At 37.5% G+C, this 10,167-nt stretch overlaps 1 pseudogene; it reads left to right on the top strand.

Annotated features, from left to right (window-relative positions):
• Window positions 1–516: 516 nt before the first annotated feature.
• LOC127674499 (heat shock protein HSP 90-alpha-like) lies at window positions 517–1,641 on the top strand (annotated as a pseudogene).
• Window positions 1,642–10,167: the final 8,526 nt, after the last annotated feature.

Raw genomic sequence — 10,167 nt, 5'->3', positions numbered from 1 at the left:
ACTTTATCCTATTTAGAATGGAAAGCCACAGTAACATTCTGGGTAAAACAAAAATGATCAGAGGTATTTGGGACAGACTAGGCAATAACTTCATGACTACCATCTGGGTGACAGATGGAAGAGTAGGAAACCCCCAAACCAGGCTAATCTAGGGAAGGGTTCTTGCAAAATAGAGATGTAAAGTGCTTTGAGCTGCTCTAAGATTTCACAGTAGAGAGTTGCTTCAGTGTTGTGACATACTTCCTTCATGGGCACTCAGCAAATATGCCTGAGGAAACCCAGAACTAAGACCAAATACTGGAGGTCTTTCAGGCCAAAATTGTTTTTGGTCATCATCAGCACTTTTTATTTAAATGAAGGAATCTTTCTTGAACAGGCCATTTCAAAATCATCAGATGCTTGGGATAAGATCAAATGTGAGAGTTTGAAATATTTCAGTAAATTATACTCTGGGAAGGAGCTGCATATTAATCTCATTCCCAATACACATGATTGAACATTTACTATTTTGGATTAATGTATGAGTATCTGAATTTTATTGAATGGGAGGTAGACTCCAAGGATCTTCCTCTAAATATTTTCTCTTAAAAGTTTCAGGAAAACAACATGTTGAATGTTATCAAAAATTCATCAAAACATGTTCAGAACTAGTCACCAAACAAGCAGATGATAAAGAAAACCACAAAGGGTTTTATGAGCAGTTCTCAAAAAAAAAAATACAGAGCTTAGAATTCATGAAGACTCTCAAAATTGGAAAAAAAAACTTTCAGAGCTGTTGGAATATAGATCTGCTTCTGAGAAGAGATGGTTTCTCTCAAGAATTGTTGCACAGGAATGGAGGAAAACCAGAAGCACATCTATTTTGTCACAGGTTACACCTAGGACTGAGTACCTAACTAAGCCTTTGTGGAACATCACTGAAAGCATGACCTAGAAGTGACCTTTATGACTGAGCCCATTGGTGAGCATTGTGTGCAACATCTGAAGGAATTTAATTAGTATTAATTACCACAAAAGGATTAGAACTTCCAGAAGATAGAGGAGAAGAAAAGGAAAAAAAAAAAAAACTCTGCAATAGCATGAAAAACATCTTGGAGAAAAAAAAAAAAAAACCTTGAAAAGGTGGCTGTATCAAACCAACTGGCATACTCTTGCTTTATCATCACTAGTCCACATGCTTTGACAATGGACATAGAGAGAATCACAAAAGCTCAAGCCTTCAGAGACAACTCAACAATAGGTTGCAAAGCAGCAAAGAAACACCTGGAGCTAAACCCTGACCATTCCATTTTTGAAACCTTAAGGCAAAAGGCAAAGGTTGACAAGAATGACAACTCTATGAAGAACTGGATCATCTTTCAGTATGACAGTTCATTCCTGTCAGCTGGCTTCAGTCTGGAAGATCCACAAAACACATGCAACATGATCTGCAAGATGATCAAGCTTGGTTTAGGAGTTGATCAGGATGATCCTACTGCAGCTAGTTACACCAGTGCTGCTCTAACTGAAGAAATACCACCAGTGGAAGGAGATGATGACACATCACATATGGAAGAAGTAGACTGTTCCAGCAGAAAAACCATATGTTCTGAGCTTAGCTTAATTCTTTCTTTTTTTTTTAGTCTTGAATTTCTACTTTAATAAATCATTTTAAATCTTTTTAAAAATAGAAAAATTCAGACAGAAAGTTTTAGTCAAAACATTGAACAAAACAAATTATTAGTATAGAACAGAAGATAATTATTTTTAGGTCATGAGGAAATTGAATAATTTTAAAAGTGTTGAAACAGAAAAAATATAAATACATAATCATTATGTAAGAAACTATTATTTGGAAATAAAATGAGAAAAAAAAACATTTGAACTAAGATGAGATGAAAATAAATTGACATTGCCTGCTGTTGATATACTTCTTTTTTTATTGATATATTTTTATTTACATTTCAAATGATTTCCCCTTTTCTGGGTCCCCACTCCCCGCAAGTCCCATAAGCCCTCTTCCCTCCCCCTGCTCCTCCATCTACCCCTTCCCACTTCCCTGTTCTGGAATTCCCCTATACTCTTGCACTGAGTCTTTCCAGAACCAGGGGCCACTCCTCCATTTGTTTTGGACATCATTTAATTTGTGGATTATGTCTTGGGTATTCAAATTTTCTAGGCTAATATCCACTTATCAGTGAGTGCATACCATGCACTTTTGAGACTGGGTTACCTCACTTAGTATGATGGTTTCCAGCTCTATCCATTGCCTAAGAATTTCATGAATTCATTGTTTCTAATGGCTGAATAGTACTCCATTGTGTAAATATACCACATTTTTTGTATCCATTCCTCCGTTGAAGGACACCTAGGTTCTTTCCAGCTTCTGGCTACTATAAATAGGGCTGCTATTAACATAGTGGAGCATGTGTCCTTATTGCATGCTGAAGGATCCTCTAGACAAGGCTTCCCCCTCTCTCCATATCTTTTCAATATAGTTCTTGAAGTCCTAGCTAGAGCAATTAGACAACATAAGGAAGTCAAAGGGATACAAATTGGAAAGGAAGAAGTCAAACTATCACTATTTGCAGATGATATGATCGTATACTTAAGTGACCCTAAAAACTCTACTAGAGAACTCCTACAGCTGATAAACAACTTCAGCAGAGTGGCTGGCTACAAAATCAATGCAAGCAAATCAGTAACCTTTATATATTCAAAGGATAAGCAGACTGAGAAAGAAATTATGGAAATGACTCCCTTCACAATAGCTACAAACAGCATAAAGTATCTTGGGGTGACTCTAACCAAACAAGTGAAAGAACTATATGACAAGAACATCAGATCTCTGAATAAGGAAATTGAAGAAGATCTCAGAAAATGGAAAAATCTTCCATGCTCGTGGATTGGCAGGATTAATATAGTTAAAATGGCCATCTTGCCAAAGGCAATCTACAGATTCAATGCTATCCCCATACAAACCCCAACCAAGTTCTTCATAGAGCTAGAAAGAGCAATTCTCAAATTCATCTGGAATAACAAAAAACCCAGGATAGCTAAAATGATTCTCAACAGTAAAAGATCTTCAGGGGGATTCAGTATCCCAAACTTTAAACTTTACTACAGAGCAATAGTGATAAAAACTGCATGGTATTGGTACAATATCGGGCAAGCGGATCAATGGAATAGGATTGAAGACCCAGAAATGAACCAACACACCTATGGTCACTTGATCTTCGACAAAGGACCTGAAAGCATCCAGTGGAAAAAAGATAGTCTTTTCAACAAATGTTGCTGGTTCAATTGGAGGTCAGCATGCAGAAGAATGTGAATCGATCGATTCTTATCTCCTTGTACTAAGCTCAACTCCAAATGGATCAAGGACCTCCACATAAAACCTGACACACTGAAACTAATAGAAACGAAACTGGGGAAGACCCTGGAGGACATGGGCACAGGGGAAAAATTCCTGAATAGAACACCAATAGCTTATGCTCTAAGATCAAGAATTGACAAATGGGACTTCATAAAACTACAAAGTTTCTGTAAGGCAAAGGACACTGTCAAAAGGACAAAACGTCAGCCAGCAGATTGGGAAAGGATCTTCACCAACCCTAAATCCGAAAGAGGGCTAATATCTAATATATACAAAAAACTCAAGAAAGTAGAACCCAGAGAACCAAATAACCCCATTAAAAAGTGGGGTATGGAGCTAAACAAAGAATTTTCACATGAAGAACTTCGGAGAGCTGAGAAACACCTTAAGAAATGTTCAACATCATTAATCATTAGGGAAATGCAAATCAAAACAACCCTGAGATTTCACCTCACACCAGTCAGAATGGCTAAGGTTAAAAACTCAGGAGACAGCAGGTGTTGGCGAGGATGTGGAGAAAGAGGAACACTCCTCCACTGCTGGTGGGATTGCAAGACAATGCAAACCACTTTGGAAATCAGTCTGGAGGTTCCTCAGAAAACTGGGCATGTCACTTCCTGAGGACCCTGTTATAACGCTCCTGGGCATATATCCAGCTTAATTCTTTCTGATAACATATTTTCTGTTTATTTTTGTTAACATTTAAAATATGTATGTGGCATGAAAACTAAGCAGAAGATAGAATTTCTTTGTACTTATGACACCGTGATACTCTAGGCTTACCTCTACAGGTTGGTGAGGGTTTTATTGGAAGATGTAAGGTAACCTACAACTATAGCTGTGGAGCTTGATTCCTTAGAAGAACAAATCATTTGTCAGTGAAGTATTCTGAGATATGTCTTTCTGTTTAAAAAGAAGAAAATGGCAAGATGGCTTGAAATTATTCTTCTGGAATCTAGTTTTAAAATTTTACATCCCTTGTAGTTAATTTAGCATGAATGCTGTCTTAGTCAGGGTTTCTATTCCTGCACAAACATCATGGCCAAGAAGAAAGTTGGGGAGGAAAGGGTTTATTCAGCTTACAGTTCTGCATTGCTATTCATCACAAACGGAAGTCAGGACTGGAACTCAAGCAGGTCAGGAAGCAGGAGCTGATGCAGAGGCCATGGAGGGATGTTACTTACTGGCTTGCTTCCCCTGGCTTGTTCAACTTGCTTTCTTATAGAACCCAAGACCACCAGCCCAAGGATGGCACCACCCAAAATGGGCCCTCCCACCTTGATCACTAATTGAGAAAATGCCCCATAGCTGGATCTCATGGAGGCATTTCCTCAACTGAAGCTCCTTTCTCTGTGATAACTCCAGCCTGTGTCAAGTTGACACACAAAACCAGCCAGTACAAATGCAAACTCAAACAACTTGACAGGAATTCTCCACATGGCTTTGAGTACAGAGAACAAAACCCTAAGCTTCCCTAAATTGTTTAACACAGCAAAGGTTGTGATTGGAAATAGAATGCCCATCTACAATGTGGTTTAAATTGTAAATACTAGTGAGATAAAAACCAAGAAGAGTTCACAGTGGGGGTTGGGTAAATAGAGCATTGGTGATGAAAGTTTTAAAGCATGTTGGGATAACTCTACTGTACATTGAATTGGAATTATATAATATAATGGCAAGAAAATATGTGTGAGCCGGGTGGTAGTGGCCTTTAATCCCAGCACTTGGGAGGCAGAGGCAGGTGGACTTCTGAGTTCAAGGCCAGCCTGGTCTACAGGGTGAGTTCCAGGACATCCAGGGCTACACAGAGAAATCCTGTTTTGAAAACAAAACAAAACAAAACAAAAATATTAAGAAAATGTGTGTGACCTGAATCAAAGAAATGTGATAGTCCATCTACCTACATAAGAAAAAAGCCACAGTTTTCTTTATTTTCTGTGACTATAATATCATTACATCATTCCCCCTGCCATTTACTCCTTCCAAACCTTCCTTATATCCCCTTCTCTCTTTTAAATTCATGACCACTTTTTAAAAATTAAAAATTACATAAAAATTATCATTTATCATCTAACTAGATTGAGATATTCCCAGATATACAGATGTGGATATTTTTTAAATACAACCTTCTCAGTCTATATCATTTTTGTATGTTTTCAGGGTTGATCATTTAGTGTTGGGTCATTTAGTATTTCTCCCTCTATGCTCAATACTTCATAGCTTTTTATAACTCTTTGTCTAGGGATAAGGCCTTCTGAATTTACCCTAGAATTCACATTAGCATGTCTTTTGGCATTGCTCTTCTTTAGACCACGTTTAGGCAGTCATGTTAGTAAAATTTATGGGTGCAGATTCTGAAATTTCTAGAAGACAGTATTTCACAGCAAATTCCACATTCCTCTATCTCTTACAATCACAGATTTTGAAAACATTTTGAGATAGGGATTACATGAACCTGAGGCTGACCTTGAAATTACAGTGTAATCCAAGCTATTCTTGAATTCATAAGAACTGACACCTCAGTCTCTTGAGTGATGAAAATACAGTTGTGCACTACCATACCACTACCACACAATTAAGCACATTATATTCAGTCAGAACTTAGACGCAGTCTCCATCATGTGCATTTGACAAAGCCTCAAGTGCAAGAAAGAGAAGAAGGCAGATTTGCTCTTGGGAAATGGAAAGGGTGATAGGCTGAGACTATGGATATTGAGAAACTGGAAGCAGAGTAGAAGTAGAACACCCTATGGGATTAGTTAAAGGATCATATTTTGTTTTGTCTGCTTGTTCCTAGGGAAAGCATATGGAGCAAAAACATGTTAGGGAACCCATCACATTTTAATCAAATAAATCTGGAACAAATATCATAGAGATTGTGGTTTGTGGCAGGTTGCTGCAGACAATGGGCCAGAGTTTTAACTTGTATATAGTCTGACTATTGCTCATTTGTATTTTCACTTTCTTACATGAAACCTTGCTCTGACATTAAGTGTGTGAACCTACATGACCTATTTATATTTCTCACATACAAGTAAGAAATATGTACACATTCAGTACCAGGACAGCTTGTTAACATAAATTAGTGAGTAGACCACAACTTTAGGGAAGGAGAGAAAATAATAATGTATCATTTGTTCTTAGATATATTTCTGTCTTAGAACTATGCTGTGTACTAAGCCATGAATTCTTTTTAAAATTTATTCTGTTATTTATATCACAAATGTTGCCCCACCTCTTGGTTCCCCCTCCCAAAGTTCTTCACCCCATTGCCCCTCCCATTTGACTCTGAGAGGGTTATCCCCCTCCCCCCAGCATTCTCCTTCTCTGGAGCATCAAATGTCTACAAGACTAGGTGTATCTTCTCCCACTGAGGCCAGACAATGCATTCCTCTGTTATAGAAGTGCTGAGGTCCTTGGACCAGCCCATATATACTCTTTGGTTGGTGGCTTAGTCTTTGGGAGCTCCCAGGGGTCAAAAAGTTAGTTGACACTGTTGGTCTTCTTATGGAATTGCCATCCCCTTCAGTTCTTTCAGTCCTTCCCCTCTTTCATTGGAGTCCCCAACCTCAGTCCCAATGGTTGTCTATAAATATCTGCATCAGTCTCAGTCAGAAGCTAGTAGTGTCTCTCCTAGTACAGCCCCACCAGGCTCCTATCTGCAAGTACGACATGGAATCAGTAATTGTATCAGGGTTTGTGCCTGTCCATGGGATGGATGCCAAGTTGGGCCAGTCAATGGACATCAGTCAGGAATTCTTTTACAATGACAGTCTTAATAGCCATATACATACATATTAAAAAGCAAAGAAATCCTGATACATGCCACCATATGGATAATACTATGGATAATAATATGGATATATATGGATAAAAACTAACATATGACTTAGTCATTGTGACTATGAGTATGAATAAAAGGACTGGAAGAAGAAAACTGAAGAAAGAAAAAATAGGGTTGGAAGAATGAAAAGTAAGTATTGAGTAAAGAATTCCATTGGGAGGTGTTGATAATTGTGATGACAGCATAGCTCTGCATATGCCGTAAAATTTATAATTATAGATTTAAATTTAAACTTTTATTATTATTTTGTATTGTTGTATTAATGCACATATATATGAGGTATCTGTGTGAGTTAGGTATGTGTGTGCTATGGCACAGGTGTAGTGATCAGAGGACAGCTTTATGAAGACATTTCTCACCTTCTATCTTTTATCTACTTATATTTTAACACTGGGAAACTTTTCTGTTATTTTTTAATTTAAAATTTTTACTTTGAGAATTTCATGTACAAACACTGTGTTGCCAATATTTTTGCACCTTCTTCTCTCCCTTCAACTCCTCTTTTGCCTCTCTTACTGAGTCATGAACCCATGACCTTTTCTTCCCTGATTATTATTGTTAAATGCACACACACACACACACAACACACACACAACACACTTAGTTGATTTAGTATTCTTTTATGTACATGGATTTATGGCAGATCATTTGGGATTACATAACCACCATAGAGCTTATCCTGGAGAAAACCAATTCATCCTCTCTCAGCTGCCATTGAGTAAACCCCTACAGATCTCTGTAATAGTGCACCCTCAGCCCTGTTCTACTGAAAGGAGGTCTGTTGATAAGAGGTCTGAGCAATGTTTATTTGTGGATATAATGATAAGTATTTGGAATCCAATGAGAAACCATATTGGTTCATAAAAGTGAGCGTGCTGGGTTCTCCTTTCTGGTATATTACATTTCATGCAGTGGGTATTTGGTTAGGTCGACAGTACCATTATTGTATTCCTTACTATTCACTGGGGCTTAAATCCAATAAGACAGTTATTGCTTAGAATGCCATTCTTGTTCCTTTAGGGATATCTTGCCATTACTGGTCATTGTTATATTTCACAAGCATTATAGCCATATCAGAATATTAATTATTTCCCTTGGTGGCTGCATAGCACATTCTAATAGTATTAGATCTTGTCCTCAAGGAGGATACTCCCTGTGTCCAAAGTTTTTGGTGTTTTATCAACAGGACTGTGCTTTCAAGTACTGAGAGACAACCAGAGGCAGTGAACACAGCCTACATTGTTTTTGGAGACTCCTATATGCCACTGACCAAGAACTTGAAGGGAGATTTCAAAGGTCAGGTTTAGAGGGTTTTGTGAAATAGTCTATGGTCATGGAGAGTGTCAATATCACCCTCTATGGCATAACTCCATATTTATGGAGTTATATAATGTATATTACTTATCTCTCCTTCCTCCATCTACCTCATCACCCTTCTTCCACTTTCCCAAATTGATGCCCCATTTTGATTTTCATCTTTCTCTTTTCACAGAACATGTATTATATTATTCCCATTTGTAGAGCTACTTCCGTGCCCACGTCTTCCCTCCATTCTAATTCTAACAATTTCTTTGAGTCCTAGAAGTAAGAGTAATTTTGTTTCTTCCCATGATTTTCTTTGTTTTCTAAACATTTAGTTATGAATAGGTAAAATTGTTTTGGTTTTTCTTTTCCTTATTTTTCTTTAACTTATATATTATATATGCATAGAAGACACACACATACACACACACATATACACACACATACACAAACATTTAGGTTTACATGTTTTAAAAACCAAACACAGCTGTAGTTGCCTGACAAAACATTCTAATAAGCAGTGGGGAGTGGCCTACAGGTCAAGAGAAATTACCAGTTCAAGACTTCTAGAGAAGGGTGTTTTGTTTTTCTTTAAGGGTGTGACCCCTGGTAGCTCGTAGCTCCAGTGGATGGTCTAACATCTATGTGTATATGGAAAATATATACTGGATTTGGTGGTGCCCTTTGACACTAGAGTTGGATTTATACGGTTTGGCATTTGTCTGCTGAGTTTTTGTTTTGATTTGCTTCAGTACTTCCCCTCTATACCCTTGTACTCCTTTTAGAATAAGAATGCATATTCTGCGCTATGAGTGTTTAACATATGTAATTTGCTCTTTTACTTTACAGAGATAGTTATGAGATTTTCTTGATACTCAGATACTCTGAACTCTGAATTTTAAAATGTTGAGACTGAAAAACTGTGAGGCCTGTTAAAATTAGACTAAAGCTGTGAATCTTTTGGAGCCAAAGAATGAAATACAGTAATTTCAATGAGAAATATCCCCCCAAGCTCAGTTATTTAAATACCTGGTCCCCAGTTAGTGGTGTGTTCTTGATGTGGTTGTGGGGAGGTACAGCCTTCATAGAGGAAGTACATTACTGGGTTTAGTTTTTGATTGTGCATAAACTCATTCCACTTCCTATTTTCTGCTTCATGTTTGCAATTGAGCATGTGATTATTTTGCTTCCTGGTCCAAAATGTGCAAGCATGTCTCTTGCATCTTTATAGACCCCCCCTTAATCCATAGGCACAAATACACTCTTTTGTCTTTAAGTTGCCGTTTGTAATGGCATTTTAACTCAGCAAAGTAGACCTTTTTTTAGTTGTCTCTCTTCTTGAGATATTTAAGATTATGTACTCAAGGGTACAGACTCAAGAGTTATGATCCACAAACAGGAGAAAACATGAGGCATTAGCCTTTCAGGATCTGGGTTACCTCACTAAGTATATTTCCCAGTTATGTCTATTTACCTTCAAATGTAGTAATTCCTGTTTTCTTTACAGTTTAATAGTATTCTTCTATGTATATGTGTCAAATTTTCATTATCCATTGATCAACTGAAGAGTACTTAGGTTATTGCCCTTTATTAGCTATGGTGAATAGAGCAGCAATGAACATGGCTTAGCAAGTATTTGTAGTTTCTTCAAGCATCTATTGGTAGA

The sequence above is a fragment of the Apodemus sylvaticus genome, chromosome X, assembly GCF_947179515.1.
Source record: "Apodemus sylvaticus chromosome X, mApoSyl1.1, whole genome shotgun sequence".
Taxonomy (NCBI): domain Eukaryota; kingdom Metazoa; phylum Chordata; class Mammalia; order Rodentia; family Muridae; genus Apodemus; species Apodemus sylvaticus.
Note: the sequence above shows the minus strand (reverse complement) of the source record. Positions and strands in the feature narration are given on the sequence as shown.